This window comes from Dermacentor andersoni, chromosome 9 (assembly GCF_023375885.2).
Source record: "Dermacentor andersoni chromosome 9, qqDerAnde1_hic_scaffold, whole genome shotgun sequence".
In the NCBI taxonomy this organism is placed as follows: domain Eukaryota; kingdom Metazoa; phylum Arthropoda; class Arachnida; order Ixodida; family Ixodidae; genus Dermacentor; species Dermacentor andersoni.
Window position 1 is genome coordinate 97,693,785 of NC_092822.1, and position 24,700 is coordinate 97,718,484.

A 24,700-nucleotide genomic window follows, 5' to 3' on the forward strand; every position below is an offset into this window, starting at 1 on the left:
GATATTCAGGTAGATTATGTTATCTAGGCTAGGTAGACATGATGGGGCGTGTGCATTTCACTTAACGGGGAGCAAATAGCACGGAATAATATTGCCAATGAATATTTCCATGAATGACGATGTCAGAGCACCAGTCTTAGTCTTTATTGAACCCATGCATAATAAGCTGACCCTTGCAGGTACCTTTCGAGTTGCATGCTGTCATTGTAAAACTGCCTTGTAAAACGGTGCTGTCCTGACCTCACAGCGGCAAGAAGCAAGATTTTCGCATTGAAAGAACCGATGAAGTACAGATGATCTGCGTAACAATATGTTAAGCTTAAGTAACTGTGTGCTTATGGATTATTTGTCTTCCCCAGGTGGCGATTTCGGTGGCAAGGTTGGTGTTTGACACGATAACGACGTAACACATTCGCAATTTTATAAAAGTACTTTCAGAAATGGTATAAAAGGATGTTGCCCTTATAAATTAGCTAATCTGCTACTTAATAGTCATATGAGGTAATAATGCTCCAATCATATAACGCCAATCCTGCTTAACTCCTATCGCAGCAAGTACAACGACAAACTCGTAAGCGTATGGAAACGGAAGCACTGCAGATGGAATCAGTTGGCTAATCAGCAATCTGCTGCTTACCTGCGGCGCGGCAGTCTGAAAAAGTTGATAAGGAGTTGATAAGAAACAAGTAATTCATTCACATACGTACTGGGATATTTCTGACTGGACCACATTTAATGCAATACTAAATTGGCGCTTGATTTTATCGGCTAAATATCGCTTTCTCGCAAACGTGAGGCTTCTAATACCACCCCGCACATTAGAAGCACCTGGAATGGCATGCTATCGTTGTTAAACTGTTTTGTTGTGAAATAGTACTGCCGTCATCTCGCAGCCGCAAGATTCCAGATTATCGCATTAAAGGGCTTTCAAGACGTAGGGTCTTCTGCATAAATAATATATTGAGCGTAAGCAACTGTGCCCTTATGTATTAACACAGAGTAACTTTTTTCCGCATCAAAACGCGCTCGTTCACTGACGGCGATGTTGCAAAACGTTGGCAACATTGGTAATGGACCCGATAAAAATATAAGTAAACTTTTATTGAAGTGCTTCAAAATCTGTAATAAAAGAAAGGTGTCCAAATACAATTAGCCAAACCGGTACCTAGAAGATATCTTATACTAGTGCTCTGCACCGATAACCGTATTCCTTTCTTTACGCATAGGGTAACAAGTAAAACGGAACACTTGGAAACTGATGGAAACGGAAGCTTTTGCGGATGGAATTTAAGTCAGTTTATCAGTACATTTGTGCTTACAGTGACCATGCCGCTCTGAAAAAGGAGAGCGAAGCAGTTGAGAAGCGACAAAGTTATAGTACACATACGGACTGTATTATTTCTTGCTTAGAGTGAGATTATTTAAGTGATAAAGCGACATTTGAGTTTATTAGGAAAATATCGCTTTCAGACAATCCTGAGGCTCGGAATCCAGCAGCGCACGTCAGAAGCACCTGGTAAACGATCTCTCGATTACATTTCAGTGATCTAAAGAAAGATCCTCAGGGAACTGTCGTCAACTGACCCCCCGGAGGAGTCAAGTTCCCGTATCAAAATGCGTCGCTAACAAACGTGCTCTGGCAACCACGCTGTGAGTGCAACTAAGTATGCACACTTGTGCATTCCTCTCGAGTAAATTGTTAAAGATGAATCTATTCCTTTACTGCAGTCACTCTTACAAAGAAATGACCTGATTCTCGATTCACCGCGATAACATTTCTCGACTTTCCCAATTCTTCAGATAATTCGACAATGTAATACAATGCAGGTAGTTAAAATAAATGAAAAAAAAAATGCTAATCAAGTCATTCGAGGTATTTAATATTTAAAATGAACTGACACTTCGAGGTACCCCTTGAATTGCATGTTTTTGTTTTTGAACTGTTATGTTGTGAAATTGTGTTGCCGCTATATCACAGCCGCAAGATGCCGAATTTTCGCCTTAAAAGGCTCTGATGCCGCATGGTAATCTGCTTAACAATGTATTGAGCGTAAATTATGCGCGCTAGTGCATTAACACAAAGTACGTTTTTGTAATTGAAGCGCGCCGGTACTCTAACAATCAGCTAATCTGGTACTTAAGAGTTATATGATGTATCAATATTCTAATTACGCAACGCCAACCGTCCTTAACTCATATCGTAGCGAGTTCAACGACACACTTGAAATGTATCGAAACGGAAGCATTGTCGAAGAACTAAGTTGGCTTATCGGTACATCTGGTGCTCACCTTTGCCAGGGTGGTCTCAAAAAGGAAGGCAAAGGAGTTGAGAAGAAACAATTTATACTCACACGTACGGTGACATTTCTGCTTTAGAATGGGCTCGCGGGAATGTTGACACGGCGCTTCAGTATATCCGATAAATTTCACTTTGGGACAATCGTGAGGATTCTAGTATGCAGCCGCACATCAGAAGCACCTCGTATGCCATCTCAAAATGAGTACGCGAATTTATTCATGTTATTGTGAAGTGTCTGTATGAAAAGCCATTAAAAGCCGTCGTTGCCAGGGACGTCCTGCCTGTAACCACACTTTCAGTGTAGCTAAATACGGAGGTAAGCATTCCTCTAGGCTAATTTGTTGTGCAGAAATTTTTTTTTAATCGAACACCCGTTTGCAAAGAGTAGCCAGGTTCTTTACTCTTCGCGATAAAGTGATAAAGCAACAGAAAGCAGGCAGCCTAATAGTTAGAAAACGCCAATCATGTCAATCGAGATATTTCATATTCAAAATTGACTGACACTTGAAGGCACCGTTTGAATTGCATGGTTTCGTTGTTAAACTGTTTTGTTGTGAAATTTTGTTGCCGTCATCTCACAGCCGCAGGATGCCAGATTTTCGCATCAATATGCTTTAATGAAGCAATGGTCTCCTGCTTAACAACACATTGTACGTAAGTAACTATGTATGCATAAACCGTTCTTGGGGTCAAAAGCGTGGCAGTTTGGGCGAGTTGGTATGTCGTGTCTGTTTTAGGCTTGTAGCGCAGCTCAGAAAGAGCAAGAAAGGAGGAAGGTAGGGGTAATCAAAGGGAACGGAAAACAGGTTTCCCTGTTTCCCTGTTTTCCGTTCCCTTTGATTACCCCTACCTCCCTTCTTTTTTGCTCTTTCTGAGCGGCGCTACAAGCGTAAAACAGTTCTTGGGGATCAGAACGTTGTCTTTACGGATGGCGTTTTGCCACACTTTGGCAATGTTCGTGGTTGACAAGAGAAGCATATATCTTAAAAGCTCTTCAAAAATAAGTTGAATGTGTAAGAAAAGAAAGGTTCTCCAAAAAAATTAGGTTATCCGGTACGTAGGAGATATATGATGTACCAGTGCTCTAAATAGATGCTCGAATTATTCGCTAGCGCATAGAGCAGCAAGTAGAACGAAACACCAGGAAACGCATGGAAGCGGAAGCATGGCAGAGAGAATTTAAGTTCGCTAATCAGTAGATTAGCCGACTTAAATCTGCCATGCTTCCGCTTCTCTCATCCGCTGCTTACCTTCGGTGTTCTAGTCTGGAAAGGGAGCGGAAAGCAGTTGACAAAGAACAAATTTATTATACACATACGTAGTGTGATATTTCTTGCCTGGACTAAAATTATTCGAATGCTAAATGACGCTTGATTTTCTGAGAGAAATAGCACTTTGAAAAAATAGGGAGGCGTCTAATAAGCCCCCGCACATCAGTAGCACTTGGTATGCGATCTCTCGATAATATTTCAGTCTTTGCAACACATATTCTATCGGTACCCACACTGGGGCAATAAATACGTAGTTATGCATTTTCTACAATCACTTTTCCTGGAAAAAAAATTTTTCATGCAACACACTATTACAAAGATATAGCCAGAGTTTTTACTCTACTTTCAACTTAAATGTTATCTGCTTTTAAAAGTCTTCAGATAATATTTCAACGATACAATGCAGGCAGTCAAAATTATAATAAAACGCCAATAATGACAATCGATATATTTCATGTTTAAGAAGGACTGACACTTGAAGGCACCCTTTGTAATGAGTGTGTTGTTGTAGAATTGTGCTGCCGTCATCTAACAGCCGCAAGATGCCAGATTTTCACATTAAACGTTAATATGATGCAGTGTCTTCTGCGTGACAATATATTGAGCGTAAGTATCTGTACGCTTATGCGTTTACAGAGGTAATTTTTCTGGATCAGGACGTTCCCTTTCACTGATGCCAATGTCTGGTACTTAAAAGTTATATGGTACACTAGTATTCTGTATCGTCAATCGACTTCCTTTCTTTAGGCATAGCATCGCAAATACAAAGGCAAATCTTGAAAAAGGATGGAAACGGGAGCGTATGCGACAGAATTAGTTAGCAAATTAGTAGATCTGCTGCTTATGAGGAGAATCTCGCTCTGAAAAAGGAGCACAAAAAGTTAACAAGCAAGAAGTTTGGTATACACATACGAACTACTATTCGGAGTGAGATTATTTAGGTGCCAAAACGATGCTTAATTTTATCAGGCAAATACCAGTTTGAGGATTCTAATACAACCGCGCACATCAGACATGCTGGAACACCATCTCTCTAAATACATATCAGTGATTTAAACAGAAATTCCGTGGCAACTACCTTCTACTGACCCCCGGAGGAGTCTAGTTCCCGCATCAAAAGGCGTCGCTAACAGACATCTGTTTTCGGCAACCACGCTATGAGTGGAACTAAATATGCACAGTTAAGTATAAACCCCATGCAAGCGATCTTGCACGCGACAGCGACAAGCGACGCGATGGAGATGGCTGTCGCGTTCGCTCGTCGCCTACAAGCTGCACCCCATGCGAGCGATGACTTCGAGCGACGTCTCCCCAGTGTTGCCGGTATGAGGGCAGCAATATAGGCGCCGAAACTAGCGTGACCCGTGCTTTATTAACTTAAGTTGATGTATTTTACTGTAAAAAGCACCATAAAATATTTCTGAAAGTCTTGCAGCAGGTTCTTATCCTTGCACCTATAAAAATTCGATCGTTTGCTCGTTCCGTGCGACAATCGGAAGTACTGGAGTTATGTACATCCAGTTCCGGCTTTGCGCTATTGGCTAGTCGCTCATAGCACTTCCGGGCGACGAGCGACGAATTCTAGATTTGCAAAACCGAGCGATCGCGCGACAAGACCGAGCGATCTGTTCAAGCGACGGCCCGATCCGTCGCGCGAACCCGTCGCTCGTCGCTGTCGCGCACAAAATCGCGCTAATGGGGTTTAGCCTTTATGCATTCCTTTCGGTTAAGATTTCTGAAGAAAACTGTTTTTCTTTACTGCCAACGCTTCTACAAAGAAATGGCCATATTCTCGACTCACCACGATAACAGTTCTCGGCTTTTCAAATTCTTCAGATATTTCAACAGTGAAATGCAATGCAACTTGTCCAAATAAATGAAAACGAAATGCTAATGAAGTCATTCGAGGTATCTGATACTTAAAATCGACTGACACCTGGAGGCACCCTTTGCATTAGATGCTTTGATTGTTAACTGTTTTCCCGTGAAATCGTATTGGCGTCATCTCATTGCTGCATGCTTTTCGCACTGAAGGTCTTCGATAATGTACACGTCTTCTGCGTAACAATATATTGAGCGTAACTAAATGCGCGCTTATGCATTAACACCCAGTACGTTATTGTGGATGTGAACGTTCACTATAACCAAGGCTAATGTTACAAGAGGCTGGTATGATCGGCGACTAACACGATAAGAATTATTTATCATTTATATTCCTGAAAAACAATCTCAACGGTGTAATAAAATGTGGAAAAATAAATTCAGCTAATCTGGTACTTAAAAACATGATGCACTAATGCTCTACAGACAACCGAATTCCTCCCTAACGCACATAGTAGGAAATACAACACAACACATGGAAGCAGATGAAATCAAAAATATAATTGGAGATCAAATTAAAATTCTGTAGTGAGGAAATCTGCTCTTACCTTCATTCCAGTGGTCTGAAAAATAAATGTACAGGAGTTCGGAATAAACAGTTTATACAAACTCGCACTGTGATCCTCCTGAGTTGCAATACGTTTATCGAAATGGTAAAACTGACCTTGAGGTGATAGGCTAAATTACCCTTTGGGACAATCGTGAGGCTTATATTGCCGTCCCGCACATCAGAAACACTTGCTGTACAATCTCTCGATTGAATTTCTGCGATTTAAAGTTAAAAATCCCGAGGAGGAATCAACTTTCTCTACAGAAAGGCGTTATTAGGCAGGTGCAGTCGGTAACCAAACTGAGTGTAAGTGAATGCGCAGCGTGGCGTCCATGTAGACTATGTTCTTTTTCTTTCCGCTGAGTAATTTCATCAATAAAAAGAATGCTAATCAAGTCATTCTAAGTATTTGCTATTTAGAATAGACTGACACTTGGAGGTACCCTTTGCATTGGATGCTTTTATTGTGAACTGTATTGCCGTTAAATCGTGTTGCCGTCATCTCACTGCTGCATGTTTTTTGCATTGAAGGTCTTCGATAATGTACAGGGCTTCTGTGTAGCAATATATTGAGCGTAACTAACTGCGTGCTCATGCATCAACACCCAGTAAGGTTTTGCGGATCATGACCAACGCTAACGTTACAAGAGGCTTGTATGGTCGGCGATTGACACGATAACAATAATTTCTCATTTGTATTCCTCAAAAACAATTTCAACAATGTAATAAAAGAAGGTGGAAACATAAATTCAGATAGTGTTGTGCTTAATAGTATGATGCGCTAATACTCTACAGACAACCGAATTCCTCCCTAACGCACAGCGAAGGAAATACAACCCAACACATGGAAACGGATGAAAACATAAGCATAATTGGAGATCAAATTGAAGTTCTCTAGTGAGTAAATCCTCTCTTACCTTTCCTGCTGTTGTCTGAAAAAGACATTTATAGGAGTTGGGAAGAAACAATTTCTACACATACGCAATGTGGTCCTTTTGACTTGCAAGACGTTTTTCGAAATTGTAAAATTAACCTTGAGGTTATCGGTTAAATTACCCTTTGGGACAATTTCGAGGCCTTTATTTCCGCCCAGCACACATCAGAAACACTTGATGTACTATCTCTCGATTGCATTTCTGTGATTTAAACGTAAAAATCATAAGGAGGAGCCAAGTTTCTCAATAAAAAGGCGTTATTTGTCACGTGCTGTCAGTAACCATACTGAGTGTAACTGAATGCGCAGAGTGGCGTTCATATAGACTTGTTTTGTTTTCTTACCGCTGAGTAACATTCTTTGTTGTTAGAGATCCTTTTACAATGAACTGGCCGGATTTTTGTTGGGAAACTATAAATGTTCTCAAGGTTTCTAATTCTTCAGATAATATTGCAACAATACAACGGAGGCAGTCAACAATAAAATTAACCAACGATTACAATACACCGTAATACGAAATTCGAGCGCAAATCAATCGTGCTTTCATTTTACGATATATTGAGGCAAGGAAGGCGAGAGAAACGTGTAGCAGAGTCCCCAATCATAAAAGATCTGATCTACGGGTCAAGTGCGCCGTCTGTTATACAAGATTTGTCGAGGTTCACATGTAGCTTCCAGAAAGTATTAAAGAATTCGCATCGTGCATCCAACCAGAGTACAAAACGATCGCGAACCATGGCAATCAAAACAAGCACGAACGAGAACAAATCAGCGAAGCAAGCGCGAGGAGACGCAAGGAGACAACAGTACGAAAACAGCGGTGGCCGTTATGTAGGGCGTGCAGTACTTCTAGACGCAATGCTGAAGGAACAATAAGAAGGCAGTTGGGGCGGAATGGTGAGAACTTCTTCGCGAGTACTTCGTTTTTGAGGGGAAACGAGGAGAATCCTCTCCTAAATGCCCTAGGTACAACGTCGGTGTTTTCTTCCAAATACTCGAGGCTTTTTAGCTCCGGCTTTGCTCATTTCTGCTGAGCGAAGTCTTCCGCGCTTATTGATCCTAGGAAGGCGTCGGCATCCTCGTCATCTGGTGGCGGTGGGTCAGTGGGCACACGTTATAGGCAGTGCAATAAGTGCTGCCATAGAATTTCTCACTATAGTACCGAGAGGGAAATATGGCGCTGCGGCACTGTGGTATGCGCTGGCATCCCGGTATGTTGTGACTTCTGATTGGCATCGCTCTCGGACAGCCCGGACACCTTGAAGAGGCGCCTGACAACCACCGTGGGTTGTCCATGGTGTCTTTGTCGGCTTCGTATGAAAATCGGGCCACTCGGTTAACCCCCTTTTTTTTCTCGTTCATTACATAACGAGGATCTCAAATCCAGCGAAGCGGTGAAAAAACACAGTCCGCGAATAGGCTATATACGCGGCTGCGAATATCTGAGCCAAGTTCTTGCAGTCGTGGGCTGCGCGTAGAGCTCACTCTTTTCATGACGCTTTATTTCGTAATATAGCAGATTTCTATACGCGGCTGCTATTGGCCAACAGCTGACAGCAATCTAGAAAGGTGCTTGGATCAGTGCGCTTCTTCCTACTGTTACTGTGTACGGTTACTAATGCAGTTTAATAAACAGGCAGAAGAAAGCGATGGCCAGCTTTTGAATTTTGACGCTTACGCAATTCCTGAAAAAGTCGACTTTTGTCTGCTGCTGGTCAGCCATGGCCGCCCGCGTAGGAATTAAACGTTGGCCATCCTGTCTATTGGCGTGGTAGCCGGCGAAACCGGCTACGACACCAATAGCTGTTTCAGGTGGGGAAACCCTCGCACACAATTCATGAAACGAAGTAGAGAAAGCTAAGCTTTCCACACGAAGCCGGCATAGTCACAGCGATTTACAGAATAGTAGCAGCACCGGTCTTGCTTCCACTTTTAGGACGTCATCATTGCTAAACTACTTGGGCATGTGGCTGGATTACTTTGTTGTACAGCTAAAAGGTGTTCAATAGCAGCTCAAGAAAATGGCAAAGTGCGTTTGCAGGCTAATGTAATAGCTCATCTTGCGGCGTACGAATTTGACGCCACCGGGGCTCAATGACTGTAGAACTGAGATTAGTAGCAGTCACCTCGTATTCTACCATGTTTTATTTATTTATCTGTTTACTTTTTCAGATGATACTGCAGGGCATTTAAACCTAAGCATGAGCGATACAGTTGCCGAACAAAACAAACTAGACATTCAAAACAAATAAAAGTGACATTCAAACTCTAAACATGTGGCAAAAATATATTCTAAACAATCACTACTGCTTAGCAAAAACAATGGCTGAGTGTTACATTCACCAAAGGTGCGGGGGGAAAATGAAAATTTGAGAAAGTTAAATAAGCTTGCCTGATATGGAGTTAAGGACTCTCAGTTACGATGTCTGGTTAGCCATGATGATAATGGACGGAAAGACGAGTCAGGGCGGTAGGCGAATTTGTTATATTTAAAGAGAAAAATAAGGCTATACCTAGACGCCAAGCCTTTACATGGCTCTTTTCAGTAAGTCGGTTTTACGGTACTTATAAAAGATACGCCCAATTGCTTTCCGTTGAACTTTTTCAAGTGCAATAACATCGTGTTGACTGTGAGACCACCAGATGGTACAAATATATTCCATTGTACCCCTAAAAAGTGATGAGTATGCATGATGTTGAGTTTGGGAGGCACTTTATGTCGAAGAATACAAAGCTTTCGGAATAAGGCAGCAGAATAAGGACCTAACCTAACCTAATTTCAACAAGGGAATCAGTAGGAGGATGGCAAGGAAACATGCGCTTATTACTCTTCCTGGCAAACTGCATTTAAACAGGTCTTGCGTCCCATTTTTCACATCGTGGCCGTATGTTGCTAAGGATAACGTTCAAAAGTTCCTGATCCACTAACCAAGCAACGTCGTTATAGAAAGTCTATTCGCTTGCAAATAAACGAATCTGTATTCACCCTTTGTTCAGAATCCCGGTATTTTAATTGCAAAGAAGGAACAGGAGTGGTTCCTGCACACCACCTTAGGGTGCCCCAATAGTAACCGGTAAATGTCGCGAGCAGGAAAAGTGGTGGAAACAGATTGGGTCCTGTTTTCTAAATAGGCGGAAATCCAGATTAGTATGAAACAGGGGATTACTAAGTACATTGATTTGAAAAATACATTTTTTTGTGGGACACGACAAAAATCTTTGTGAAAGGCCAAGGAAAATGGCATGTTTTCTTGAATTTATTCAGTACAAAATTATCAAGACAGTAAATACATTTCTTTACTTTGATCTGAAGATTCTTTACAGTTGAATCATGAATGCTGCTGCTTAGCCATGTCTGGTTAGCCAAACCTACAGCTGTCATGCCTCTCTGTCGGTTGATTGCACCACTTGGGCAGCCCACGCAAACCTGGGCCAAACATTTCTCATTTTCAGGACTATAATGAGAAACAAACAATGACGTCAATGTAGTGTTTAACACTCTAATCATTGGCACAAGAGACAAAAACTGACTCGCCATATAGACCCTGCGAAAATGGACGTCAAGCGAAGCTGTTGGAAAACCGCCCCTACAACTGCTGATGAGCGTATGCTATGCTTTATTGGTGGTTTGGATGCTTGTTTCGAGTTTTTTTTTTTATTGAAACGTATGCTCTTCTGTACGTTGTATGCGTTATTTCATTGGATGTATGCACGTTGTAGGCGTAATTCCAATGGATGTATGCACTGTTCGCTGAAATTTGCTAAGTGCTTGTTACGTCTGCATTACGAAGAGTAACAGCCATTGCATTTTTGCTTGCTTACGTCGGTGTGGGTGTGAGCCGTTGCTGATGATAGTTCTAGATCACGGACGGACAAGAAAACTGCGGACTACCGAGAGGCTAACAGCTTAGCTGCAAAACACTCATCAATGTCGTCCTGAAGCCAGGTCTGAGTTAGAAGACCACCTTATATCCCGTAGAAAATCTACATCTGCACTTTTATCTGTATTTGAGAATGGGAGATTTCACTAATCGACAGGCAAATCAAGGTGAAGAAAAATGAAAGGTTTTTTAGATGAAAATGCTGCCAAGTGATCGCATAGATGCGGGAGATATCTAGGGGTCACAAGAGCAAAGCGTCGAAAAGAACGCGCGTCCTAGAAAGAACAATTTCGATGTAACGCTTTTATGGTTATCCATCTGATTTAACAGAGGCGCCCGGATGCGATGTTTTGTAACAACAGCAACGCCGCAGTCCTTATGTATGTCACGACGAAAAACCTGGTATGAGGACTGAAACACAACAGCGTCATCAATGTCGCATGTAGCCAGGTCTCTGTTACAGCATGACGTTCACAATCTAGAAGATCAGCTTCAAGTTAGATAGATTTGCTGACAATGCTACACGCATTTATGTGAAGCAGTTGAAATTGATTACCAAAGCAAAGTATAGGACAGACACTGCTGGAACTACCAAGAAGATTCGACCATTTACTCGCAGTGTCGTTTATCAAAGTGAAACATTCCTTTTATGTTGCTTCTCACTTACATCGCTTACTCATAGCAGTTTGCTTTTCTGCAGCATATCCAGAGTAATTGTGCTGAATAGATATTTTTTCCCGTTTTGGTTTACGCACTTTCTTAAGCACTACTTGTTTATCATTGTATTTCTGAAAAAGAGCAATGCTTGGCCTAGGTTTGCGTGGGCTGCCTATGTGGTGCAATCTACGGATAGAGACGCATGAGAGCTGTAGGTTTTCAGTACTATTTCCTTTAATTCGAAGTCACACTCATGAGGCCCTTCCTAGATTGCAAAAGATAACCATGATATGCCTACTATAGTCCTTTTTTCTCACGCCAGTCGTTGATAGACAGACGGTACATACAGCTACAGCTGAAGATGAGACGCTTTCCCGGGAAGAAGTCGCCTCTGCCTCCCCTTTCGGCGCGCCCAGTTTCGCGTCCTCCTGCACACTAGGCCACCACGCAGGCTGGCTCATGTGCAGCTGTATCTATTTGTTTCCTACTTTCTTTACATTTTATAGAAGGGTTCCCAGGTGTCCAAGAACAATCAGTCGAAGGGTAGCACCCCCCCCCCCCTCGCCGCCGTTTCTCGCTTGTTTTCCTACGGGTTTCGTTTTCCTTGTGTGCCTGGTTCGCTTCACACATTCTTGCATGAGTTAACTCAAGAAAACAGCGACATTTCATCGAGATCGAGGCTACACCCTCATCCCCACGAATAATTTCTATGTTCAGGGTTATAGCATGCCGCAAGGAGCTATATGCGCGTGCACGAGCTACGCACCCCTCTTCCTTCTGTACTACCTTTTCCCCTCCTCTCAGGCACTCACTTATTTCGTGGTCTTGGAAACGTTTGCGAGTTTCCCGCAGTTATATTGTTAATCGAAGCAGCGTCTTGAAAGAACAAACACGTTTGCACAATTTAGTAGCCACGAAAAGCCTGTTAGGTTACTTGTTGAGATATTGAGAGCTACGGCTCACATACTTACCACCTTTGACGTAGATAACCAATTCCCGGACCAAAAAGGAAAGTCCTCAGAAGATGCACGTCGATAATGCGGGCCAGCCCAAATCTTCCTGCATAAGCATTTATACAACTAAAGTAAGCAAATGCGATAACACAAGGCCTTGAAAATTATGCTAGAAAATGCCTTATTTGCACGCCCGTCAATCCCACATCCAGCGGCTGCATGTTAGTTCTGGGAGCACAGGATTTCAAACAAACGAATCCATAAATAGCCTGATGTGTGTTCCAAGCGCGTAATAAAGGTCATAGTTTAAGAACCGTATCGTTCTTCCAGAAGCTTTTCCAGTAAGCTCAAATCACACGCGTTAATTTGGAAGGTACATTCGGCAGTTAAATTTCGTTGCATTGAAATCGTGTGTAATGGCACCGTCGTTCTAAAAATTGATGTTCTAAAAGAAGCCAGGGGAGTGTTTAGACGTAATTGCGATAGAGAATGCTTTAACGCAACGTCGTACCTCTTTGAGGTCCGGTATTGTTTAAAAGCGTACTATCAGCATTGCACGGTTTTGTTCGGGAGCTGACTCGACGCATTTAATGCCTGTTCCAGGGGCGGAGTGCAACTGACGGTGGTGCGGAGAACAACCGTCACTTGTACTGCATGCATACGCATATCTTTTCCACGTGACCATCCTTCCACACTTTACAGAAACTCCTTTTTTTCCAAAATTGACGCAACTAATAGCAACGCGATAAAAAATGCACGTTTGACAAAGATTGTGCAATAATTTGAACTTGGCTGCAATAAAGTGTTGGCCCAGCAGGCCATTGGCCCTCCACCACAATGGTATTCAGTAAAAAATGGTACGTATGCTAATAAACTAAACAACAAGAAGCAGACGCTATATATTGTGTGATAGTGGTTTCAAAAACTTCTTACATAACCCAAAGCGATCATTGAATGAATGTATTGTTATAGGGCTCGAATAAAGGAACAAAGTTTTAAACAAACTAAGTTACACCAACTCGAAAATTTCATGGCATAAATTGCGGTGTGCGAGAGCTTTGACTTCGACAAGAGCAACTAGGTTCTGCTATGGTACTGCAGTACAGCAAGGATGCCTTGTCACCCTAGTTGTTAACGCATTGTGTCAAGGGCGTAGAAAACACGACGGGAAAACAGCGAATTAGGGTTTAATTTATTCTTCATGCAAATTGCACAAGTAGTGCAACAGAAGCTCTCTGGACTGAATTTACAAGAGATTTACAGAAACTTGGGCATATCGGTGGTAACACAGCGACAAATCTAGGCCTCGAGTTTAGCACAGAAGAATCGGGATTTACGAGCTTTAATTAGGGGAGGAGTAATTACGCAGTGGCGATTCAGCAGAAAGTGATAGCCATAGTCAACCAATATATGCACTTCGGCGTATGCATGAACGAATTAAAGACTGACTCAAGCAACCACCAATATAATGCGAAAATGAAAATGGAAGCGGAATACAGCACTAATGAAACACAGAGCACATAGAAGTAGCGGTAAGTGCGAGGTGGTGCGTGGAATCTGGAAATGAGTAATGGTGCAAACGCTAACGGTCGCAAATGCAATTCTATGTTTGAAATCGGATATCTTGTCGGAATTCGAAGCTAACCAAAGATGGCTAGGCCGGCTGGCTTTGCTAGCCCACGGTGAAAGCACGAATGAGGCAGTGCAGGGTGACATGGGTTGGGCCTCTTTTGAAGTCAGGGAAGCACAGAGGAAAATTAGTTTTGAAGAGAGACCGAGGAGCACGGATGAAAAAAAATGGGCGGATAAAGTGCGCAATATCAATACCTGAGAAGGGATGACGCAGAATGGGCGAAGAAGGTTGTTGGCAAGCAGGTACAGGTTAATTGAAACTGTAGATAGAGAACTAGGAGCCATCATGAGTAAAGTGTGAGAAAGAGAGAGAGTGAATTCGATGCAAAGAATGGAGCCAAAATTGACCTTGGAGATTTAGAACAATGAGAAGAAAAATAAGAAGGAAAAGTCTGTGCCATAATTCTAAGTAGTCGAGAGCCTTGGTATCTGACGAAAACATACTTGAACAAATAATGGGATGAATATGAGGCACGTGTATGCCGCAGCGAAAATCGGCGGACAAGTAAGCACAACCTAAAAGAAGGCGAAGGGATTCACCCAGTGAGAACCATTGGTAACGTGCACCTTCCCGAAGCGCATGGTTCAACGTGGAAGGAAATGTCAAACGGTGCGGAGTAGACGAGCCTGAAAAATACATAAAAGCCTGAAAAAAGAGGTCGATGCCTTTCACCTAACAATATGCCGAACATGTGTGTTATTTTGTTTCGCTATGCGACTTTTTTGTACACTGCTACACACACCACAGCTCCATTATGTTTTTTTTTTGTGTGTGAATCTCCGCTGCCTGCGAGGACGCTAAACAAAGTTTCACGACTTTTACAGATATTTCAAACACAGTACAACACGTGCATCGCAGTACAAGGCAGGAAAAACTTTCGCAAGGCAAATCATAAAAGGCATAATACATTCGATTACTAACCCCTTTCAGGAGTCGGTGCGCCTGCAAAGCGAACACAATGCATTTGTGAGTCTCAACTTTTAATTTTCAATGTTGCGTGGAGCTACTTCGATATATTTCCTACTCCTACAGACCTGTGGACGTTCGCATGTTTATTACACAGATTTTCGTCATTTAAGGAGTAAACAAACCACAATTATCCTTTCTTGAATTTGTCAAGATCTTCCATGTATAATGAGCCCGCTTCAGCCACATTTACTCTCTAGAGAAAATGGACAGCATGGAATACCAGCGTCCTCTGGCAACAATACACGCTTGACTATATGGTTTCGCAGAAGCCAAGTGAGTTGCGCGTCATCTTTTGGGGTGCTGCTCCCACTGTAAGGACAACTGAAGCAGCAGATGCGCCTTTTACCCAACATTTCCTTGAGCGATAGAACCGAGGTACTGGACTCAGCGACACCGGCTGTAATATTCTCGCCGTACGGCAAACACTGGTCCCGAAGCACAAACTTACCGGCACAGCAAGTGCGTAGCTTTTACTAGACCACACTGTGTGCTGCCAGCTACAAGTCGAAAAATTCGGCACAGTTCATTTTCTGTCAGCGATAGAGAGAAATAGCAATGAAGTGTATCGTTTTTTTTTTTTTTTTTTGAGCAAACGTCTGACTCAAGCGACATTGCCTGGAGGCGGTTCCTCACATTCGTTTATCGCTGTTTTCGTAATTTTTACATTAAGTTGGACTCCACGTATTACTCGTGATTGATAGCCTATACACATCGATATGTATACATAAGGTTGACATTCATAGTTCTGCAAATCAATTTCAAATTATGAACTGATTATTGTACTAATCTTGCTCTGAAGAAGTCCGCTATAAGCAGTATACGATGTCAATTTTATACGTAGACCAAGAAGGAATACTGCTAGCTGATTGCACGCGAGATCGGCCTATAGGTGGCAGCACCATCGGCGCGTTAGTGTGGATGGCCAGTCGGCGGCGCGCATTCAATTGTACACAGCGGTGCTTGGCTCAGGACGATTTGGGCCGATAGTTAGGTAATGAAACGCGTTGACTGCAGTCAATTTCTTATATATCGCCTTCCAATGCCACAATTTCAGGTGAAACGGACGGAACATTTCTACTACACCAGCACCGAGCGAAAGATGCAGTTCCTGCTCCGGTACATCCATGGTGCTTCTTATTTTGCTGTTGCTTCTGCTTTGCAACCGACCTTCGTGCTATTCTTGCACTGTTTATAAAAATGCCAGCATTCCTGTCAAGTGAAGTTAACGTATCGCAGTTATTGTAACTGCTTCACTGCTTGTGCGCAATACAACTATATTATCCTGTAAAATGCATCATGTGTGATTGGTTAATGTATTGCACCACGAGTTACAGTGCAGTGACAGGGTCGTGCGTGGCTTCACACGAGTATTTTTTTTTCTTTTTCGCGAAAACAGTAAAAAACTTAGGGGTTCGCCACAAGGTTGTCGTGGCACGATTACACGCATGATAATTGTGCGAATACTGCGTTTTTTATTACTTCCGCATATAATGGCCGCTAGTTTCGCAAGCTAGCAACACAGCCATGCGTCTAGTTGCTACGATGTTACACATTACCTTGTGAATCTACTTCCCTTATGTACCGTATAATATTAGTAACAAAGCGCAAAATTTCAGTTGTGGAGCAAAATTCTGTCTATCTGTCTGTGTCTGTCTGTCTGTGTCTGTGTCTGTCTGTCTGTGTCTGTCTGTCTGTGTCGGTCCGTCTGTGCCTGTCCGTCAGTCTGTCCGTCTGTGTCTGTCCGTCAGTCTGTCTGTCTGTCTATCTGTCTGTCTGTGTCTGTCTGTCTGTCTGTCTGTGTCTGTGTCTGTGTGAGCCCTGATACACCCTTTAGATTATAAGAGGAAGCTTTAGAGGAAGCATGAAATTTGTTCAGGTTTTATTGAATTTAAAAGAACGATTTGGAAACCTAGTAATGCTTCCGAATTTTTTATTTAGATTGACGAAAATTTCAAATTTTCAATAAACAGAACTATGACTTAACTCGGCAGTGAAAACCGATAGCACAGTTCTTTAAATTGCACCTAATGATATAAAAAAATTAAATTAGGGGGTTTTACGTGCCAAAACCACTTTCTGATTATGAGGCACGCCGTAGTGGAGGACTCCGGAAATTTCGACCACCTGGGGTTCTTTAAGGTGCACCTAAATCTAAGTACACGGGTGTTTTCGCATTTCGCCCCCATCGAAATGCGGCCGCCGTGGCCTGGATTTGATCCCGCGACCTCGTGCTCAGCAGCCCAACACCATAGCCACTGAGCAACCACGGCGGGTCACCTAATGATATATCTGAAGCGAACAATATTGAGACTTCACGCATAGTTCCTGAATGAATCACTATTATTTGAGTAGAATTTTTGCAAAACATGTGAAAAAATTCATGTAAAATATAAATTCAAATATCAAATTTGTCCGCTTTTGATGGTCTAATGGTTGGAGTTTACAGAAATGCGATGTCTAATCTTGGTAAAAAGGTATTAATTTGTAAATTTATCTTCAAAGACTGGGAATGTGACACTGCGCATGCGCAACTCATCAGCTAGCTCGCTTCAGGCCAACTTTCCTTACAGTGCATTTTCGCCTTCTCATGCGTTCCTCTTCAAAGAGCCTCATTGATGATTGTCATTGTCCATGTGCCCCGGGGGATGCGCCGCCATCCAATGGGCCTCGGCGTCAACTTTGGCTACTGCACATGTGTCACTGGGTATTCGCCCCTCACCAATAACTTCTTTGGCGCCAACTTGGGTCAGTGCGTATGTTGCACTTGATATATTCCACTGGACGCCCTTGCGTCGATAAACTCGCGCCCTTCTGACTCAGATCTTCGTCGAGGCTCCGGTCCCGCAGTCGCTCTCCGGCACCCCCGTGCTCTCCAGAGATTCAAACATCCGATGATGCTCCGGATGATGATGATGCTCCGGTGCTGGTACCACCGCGTATTCGGTACCTCTGCACCTGTCCGTGTTCCTGGTCGGGAAATGCTGCAACCGGCCACTGATGGCGGCAAGTGATAGAGGTCAAAGGACATTCTACGTTGCTGAAAAGACCAGTGCCACTCATTTGGTTGGCGACACAGCAGCCCAGGTTGGCGTTTTACCGGCCTCTTGTGCAAATCGCTGTCGCAACGAACAGACCTGCCCTCTCGGCGCGATAAACAACTCCGCCATCCACACGTACGGCCAACGGTCTCTTACACTTAATCTTGGACTGCGCCGCACGTTTCGCTGTATTTTCATTCTTGATGATGTCTCGCAAGCTGTTCTCGGCGCTGACTTCCTCAGTCTCTTCAACCCTGTGGTAGACATGCTCATCGCGTCCTCGATCTTAGCACACGCCTCTTCAGCGATGTACTCTGCACCACCACGCCGACAAGGCTTCGAGCTCTCGCACCCGCTTCTCCGTACGCAAAACCCCTCGCTGATTTCCCCATTCTTACAAAGCCGCATACCAAAGAGCCACTGGTGAAGCACTCGATCACTCACCCCGTCGACAGCACTGATTTTTACTCGGTCCCGCATACTGTCTGGAGACCGCCTCGCCATCGCTCGCTGCGAGTTTGAACACACGTTGGAGATCGGAATTGTGCGACCTTTCTCAAGCAACTGGGCATCACCACTCCACATGGTGCCAAAGAAAAGATCCTGGCGACTGGAGACCAGTGGCCAGTGACCAGTGACCGCCAACTGCGTTTTATCTCGAGTTCAGAAGGGATCTCCTTCATGTTCATGGGCAGGAAAATGCCGCCACTGATGCACTCTCCTGCATCGATGCCCTGGTAGCCCAACCACCAGTAGACATGGAGAAGCTTGCAACCGCCCAGCGTAACGAGCCTGAGCTGCATCGCCTTCGTTCCTCATCCACGTCCCTTTCCTTCACTGAGTGACCGCTTCCGTGATCTTCGTGGTTGATAACGTGTGAAACATCCACTGGTGTTCCACGACCCGCGCTCTTAACGCCCACACCTTACCAAACTGCAATCCCCTTCCTTACATACAAGACCACGTGAAATTTGGCTGGCAGCATGGTCTTCTCTAAATTTGACTTAGTGAAAGTTTATCATCAAATTCCTGTGGAACTCGCTGACGTTCCGAGGATGGCCATTACCACCCATTTCGGCCTCTTCGAGTATGCGAAGATGCCTTTTGGACTTCACAACGCTGCACAGCGCACTATCAATGAGATCACGCGAGATCTCGACTTAGTTTTTGCCTACGTTGAGGATATTTTGTCCCAATTTCATCCGGCCCTGATCATGAAGCTTACCTGCACGCCCTTTTACAACGACTTGATTATTACAGTCTCGTAATTATTCCGAACAAGTGCCTCCTCGGCGTCGATATCATGTAGTTCTTAGGCAACCTTGTCACCCCACAAGGTGTCCATCCTCTCGCCAGCAAACTGAAGGCAATTCAAGACTTTTCATCCCTGACATCACTAAAAGAAAGAATTACTGGGCCTACTGAGCTTTCATCGCCGCCTTCTTCCGAAGTGTGCGAATTTCCTAAAGCTTTTGACTGACTTACCGGCTATCACAAAAGATCCGGCTGCGCCATTTAAAAGCACTGAAGAAGCTGCATCTGCCTTCGCCACTGCAAGAAGGCGCTGGCAGACGCCACCATGCTCAAACATACCGTTCCTCATGACCCAATTCGTCTCCTCACTGGTGCATCGATCATGGCAGTCGGCGCAGTTCTCGAGCAACACGTATCTGGTTGGCAGCCTCTTGGCTTTTTCTCGGAAAAACTTAAGCCACGTGAAGCTAAATACAGCATATTCAATCGAGATCTCCTGCCGGTGTATGTCGCCATTAAATATTTTCACCACATTCTGGAGGGCCGGGACTTTCCCGTCGTTACAGACCATAAGCCCCTGACGTTTGCCTCCCATCGGAATCACAACAAACTGCACGGGAGATCCGCCAACTGCGTTTTATCTCGAGTTCAGAAGGGATCTCCTTCATGTTCATGGGCAGGAAAATGCCGCCACTGATGCACTCTCCTGCATCGATGCCCTGGTAGCCCAACCACCAGTAGACATGGAGAAGCTTGCAACCGCCCAGCGTAACGAGCCTGAGCTGCATCGCCTTCGTTCCTCATCCACGTCCCTTTCCTTCACTGAGTGACCGCTTCCGTGATCTTCGTGGTTGATAACGTGTGAAACATCCACTGGTGTTCCACGACCCTTCTTGCCTTTGGCTTTCTGCCACACAATTTTTGATCAACTGCACATGAGTCACCCTGGAATTCGTGCGCTCCATAAGCTGGTCACATCTCGCTTCCTTTGGCCTAACATCAATGCAGACGTCCTTAACTGGGCGCGAACCTGCCTTAAATGACAGCGTTTAAAGTTCACCGCCATTCCGTGAAGTCTGATTCGTTGTTTAAGCCTCCAGATGCGAGGTTCTCGAACGACCACTTCGGCATCGTCGGCCCCATCTAGCCATCACGTGGGGCCTATTACCTGCTCACATGTGCGGATTGCTTCGCCCAATGGCCAGAGGCGTTTCCCATTACGGACACTAAGCAGAGACATTTTCTATATTGTATTGTATTGGGCTTTATGGCGCATAAGCAACTCAGGCTATCATGCGCCAAACACATCGTATAATATATTTCAAAAATTGGGTTTCCTCAGCGAAGGTCCTTGTCCGGACAAGGACTCTGAGGAGCCCAACAAATCAAATGAAGACCTCAGCCTTCTTCTCAGGACTGAGAAAGTGGGTGAGGTGCATCATAAGATGCGTGGAAAACCTGGGTAAGAATTTTTAGAATTAGAAGTTCAGTGATATATTATATTTCGTTTAGGATCGCTGCGTCTTTCAAAAAACTAAAAACAGATGATGTTCCAACAAGTGGTTTATCTCCTAAAAGATGGAAGGGAATGCGTTCATTGTAAAATTCAGTAAAATTTTTTCCTTAGCCGTTCGAGTTGTGTGCACGAGAGTAAAATGTGATTTACAGTGAGTTCATCTCCACATTTCTGACATAAGGGTTTGTCTTGTTTGTCAGTTTTCTATTGTCAGTTTTGACATTTTCTATAGATTTCTTGATCAGTTGGCTGTCACGTTTCCTATGCCCTTGTGTCGTCACCAGCAACCGAGGCCACGAGTTTCAATCGGCTCTATTCACTGCGCTTGCCAACATCCTGGGCGTTTGATGCATCCAAACGACCACCTACCATCCTTCCGTGAATGGCATGGTAGAACGATCTCATCGATAACTCAAGGCTTCCCTCACCACTTATCAGCGAAGGGAATGTTGGCTCGTCCTCCTCCACGTCGTCCTTCTGGGCATCTGATCAGCACTAAAGGATGACCTAGATTGCTCTTCGGTTGAACTCCTCTACGGCGGTCCCCTGCGTCTTCCTGGAGAATTCTTCGCGCCGCCGTTGCTACATTGCATTGATGATGCTTCCACCTACATCCAGGAGTTGCAGACTACGTTTCATGACCTTGCTCCTATAATTCCTTCTAGGATATAGATTCTGGCAGCCATGACTTCGGTCGGCGTGACCACGTGCGTCCACCCCTCACCACGGACTTCCATGGACCATTCCGCGTATTGCATCGTTGGCCTAAGACGTTCACACTGGACATTAACGGTTGCGAAGGCGTCTGACGGACTCAAACCTGCCTATGTCGCCGCTCATCCGTCCGCAACCCCTTCTCTCGATCTAGCCTCGACTGCTTCCCCACTCCGGGCGGCCACATCTAAGCACGTTCACTGGGCGACTCATAGGCGCTTGCCTCAGGCCCGGGCCTACGCCTCAACTCGCTCCACGTGCAGCGCCAGTCAAGGAGGAGGAAGTCAGCGCCCTGCCTGTGTTTCATCTCGAGTAAATTTAAATATATTTGGATGGGCAATCGCCTAAATATTGCAGGTATCAACTTTTTTGAGGCAACACAAAGAGGCCGTTACAATTCAGAATTATTGAAATATACCCAACCCCGATGAATAAATAATATAAGCTCGAGTTAAAATTTACAGACATTAGTCCGAACAAAAAATTTGCCTGATGTAAAAATAAATAAAAGCAGTTCAATACCCAACGCTACTGGAGTTGGGTCTTCCTCCCATTAGCTTCGACAACGCCAACTTGGGTCACTGAGTATATTCAAATTGATATGTGCTCTTCTTCAATGAACCTCTTTGACACCTACTTGGGTAACTGCGTATGTTACACTTGGTATGTGCCCCTCTTCAACGAACCTTTTGACACCAACTTGAGTTACTGCGCATGTTCCACTTGACATGTATCCCTCTGCAGTGAACATCTTTACCAGCAACTTGGGCCACTGCATATGTTCCACTTGGTATATGTGCCTCTCTTCAATGAACCTCAGTCGCCAGCTAGGGTCACTCCATATGTTGCACTTGGTATGTGCACCTGTTAAGTGAACCTCCTCGATACTGTGTTGCGTCCTTGCATATGTTCTATGCGCACATTGCACTCCGTATGCGCAACTCCTCAATAAAGCGCTTTTACGTCAACTTTGGTCACTGCCTATGTTCCACTCGGTATGTGGCCCTCTTCAATAAACCTCCTTGACGCAAACTTATGTCACTGCGTATGTGACGCTAACTTGTGTCACGGCGTATGTATCGCTTGGTATGTGTCTCTCTTCAATGAGCCTCTGTGTGCCAACTCGGGCCACTGCACATGTTGCACTTGATATGTGGCCCTTTTCAAGGAAAGTTGCACGCCAACTTAAGTCACTGTATATATTCCACTTGGTATGTGCCCCTCTTCAATGAACCTCTCTGACACCCATTTGGGTCACTGTTTATGTTCCACTCAGTACGGGTGCCTTTTTAATGAACCTATGTAGTGCCAACCCAAGGTCACCGAGTTGTACCACTACTCAATGAACCTACTTGATACCAAGTTAGGTAACTAAATACCACTGAGCATGTGCCGCTCTTCAATGGCACAGACAATTATTAAGATCTCTCCGGTAGATGGGGGGAATCAAATCCGCGTTCTCCGAACGTATGTTTACACAAGCGCTACACGCCGACTTCATGGAAGTGCCCCTGAGTGCCTGAGCATGTCCACATTTTTGGGAACTTTGACCGAAGCCCGCACCTTCTGCGGCACACACACATGCTATTGCACACGCACCGCAGCAACGCTGGCGCCGCGGAGACTGACAAGCAACTTACTCTTTTTAAATCACACTGACATTTGGAGCGGCAGTGAACATCTTTACCACCAACTTGGGTCACTGCATATGTTCCACTTGGTATATAAGCTTTGGTATATATATATGAAGCATTTTGGGCTGCCACAAGAAGGGTGCGAAAATAGCATTACATTTTTTCCATGCCCCTTTGATTTTGATTTTGATATTTGGTTTTCCTTATTGTAAGCTTTATATTCCTAAAATTGTAGAACGGATTCAAATTCATGAACTTTCTAAAAAATTTGGGAGAGTTGCTGGTGCGTTCCTGTGTGAATGCGCACCTTTTGCGACTAATGTAATCCCGCCTACCAACGCGACAGAAAACTTCCCACTGTGAACGCGCATTAACAGTAACCACCAGAAAATTATAACCCACAAAAAAAAAATTGAAGCCCACCAGTGGAGGGCTTCGTAACAGTTTCCAGGGATGCAAATAGTTGATGCTCCAAATTTCTGCAGTGTATTAAACTGACCAATTTGAGCCAGAAAACAGGAACGGCTGAGAAGGGCTATTTCTTTTACCTGAGTGGACGTCCATGCTTTACACGTTGCTGGTAATGGCTCATTGTCGAGTGATCCTGATGCCAGTCTTTATCAAGCCGCTATTACGTTTACATCTCACTCGCTCTAGGCTGAGGCTTAGACAAGTCACCTTGGGCGTCGGCTGAACAGCCGTATTCGGAAGTGCAGTTTTCTTTTTCGGCGTGGTAGTTGATCTGAGCCTATGAAATGTAAATTATGAAGTTTATTTACATACCGAAACCACGATATGATACCGAAGCATGCCATAGTGAGGGAATCCAGATTACTTTTATCCTTTGGGGTTAATCGACGTCGATGTATTGAGTACATAAGCTTGTCGTGTACCTCCCCCTTTTGTATATGTGGCCACCATTGCCGAAATTCAACTCGTAATCTCAAAGTCAGCAGCGCAACGACAAGCACCGTAATTCACCACGGTTGCGCCTTATTACGCGGAAAAAGGTAGCAATCTGAACTTTTACATGCATGAAAACAACGAACTGCTTGGCTGACAGACTTCGCTCCGCCTTGCATTGTGATAAATAGCCTCGCTTTGCAAGTTAAAACATCTGAAGCCCATTACGCACAATAGTTCGGTTACCTTTCAAGTAACTTTAAATATATTTCAATGGGCGATCGCCTAAATATTGCAGGTTTATTTTCTGACGAAATTTTTTGAGCCGGCACAAAGAGGGCGTTACAATTATATTCAAAATTATTGAAATATACCCAGCCCAGATGAATAATTATATAAGCGCGAATTAGAATTTACAGACATTAGTCCAAACAAAACCTCTCAAGCTTTAAACCAAGAAAGCCATCTGACTGACCCGAATTCAAAAAAAGTGCGCCTCCTCAGAAAATATTAGCAGCGCATTCACCGCAACAGAATAAAATTCAAACAATTAGTTTTTTATGAGTAAATGCTCTTACCTGAGGCTGGGCTTCTCGGGTTGGTGGTTGAGCTG

The 24,700-nt window shown here is 44.0% G+C and overlaps 1 long non-coding RNA gene across 1 annotated transcript in view; it reads right to left on the bottom strand.

Moving 5' to 3' along the window:
- LOC126528423 (uncharacterized) overlaps positions 1 to 24,700 on the bottom strand; it is a 72,783-nt gene extending 48,083 nt beyond the window's left edge. The window contains exons 1-2 of the long non-coding RNA XR_007599018.3: positions 24,666 to 24,700; positions 12,445 to 12,532 (exon numbers count right to left, since the gene is read on the bottom strand). This is a non-coding gene — a long non-coding RNA (uncharacterized lncRNA). The remainder of the gene's footprint in view (positions 1 to 12,444; positions 12,533 to 24,665) is intronic.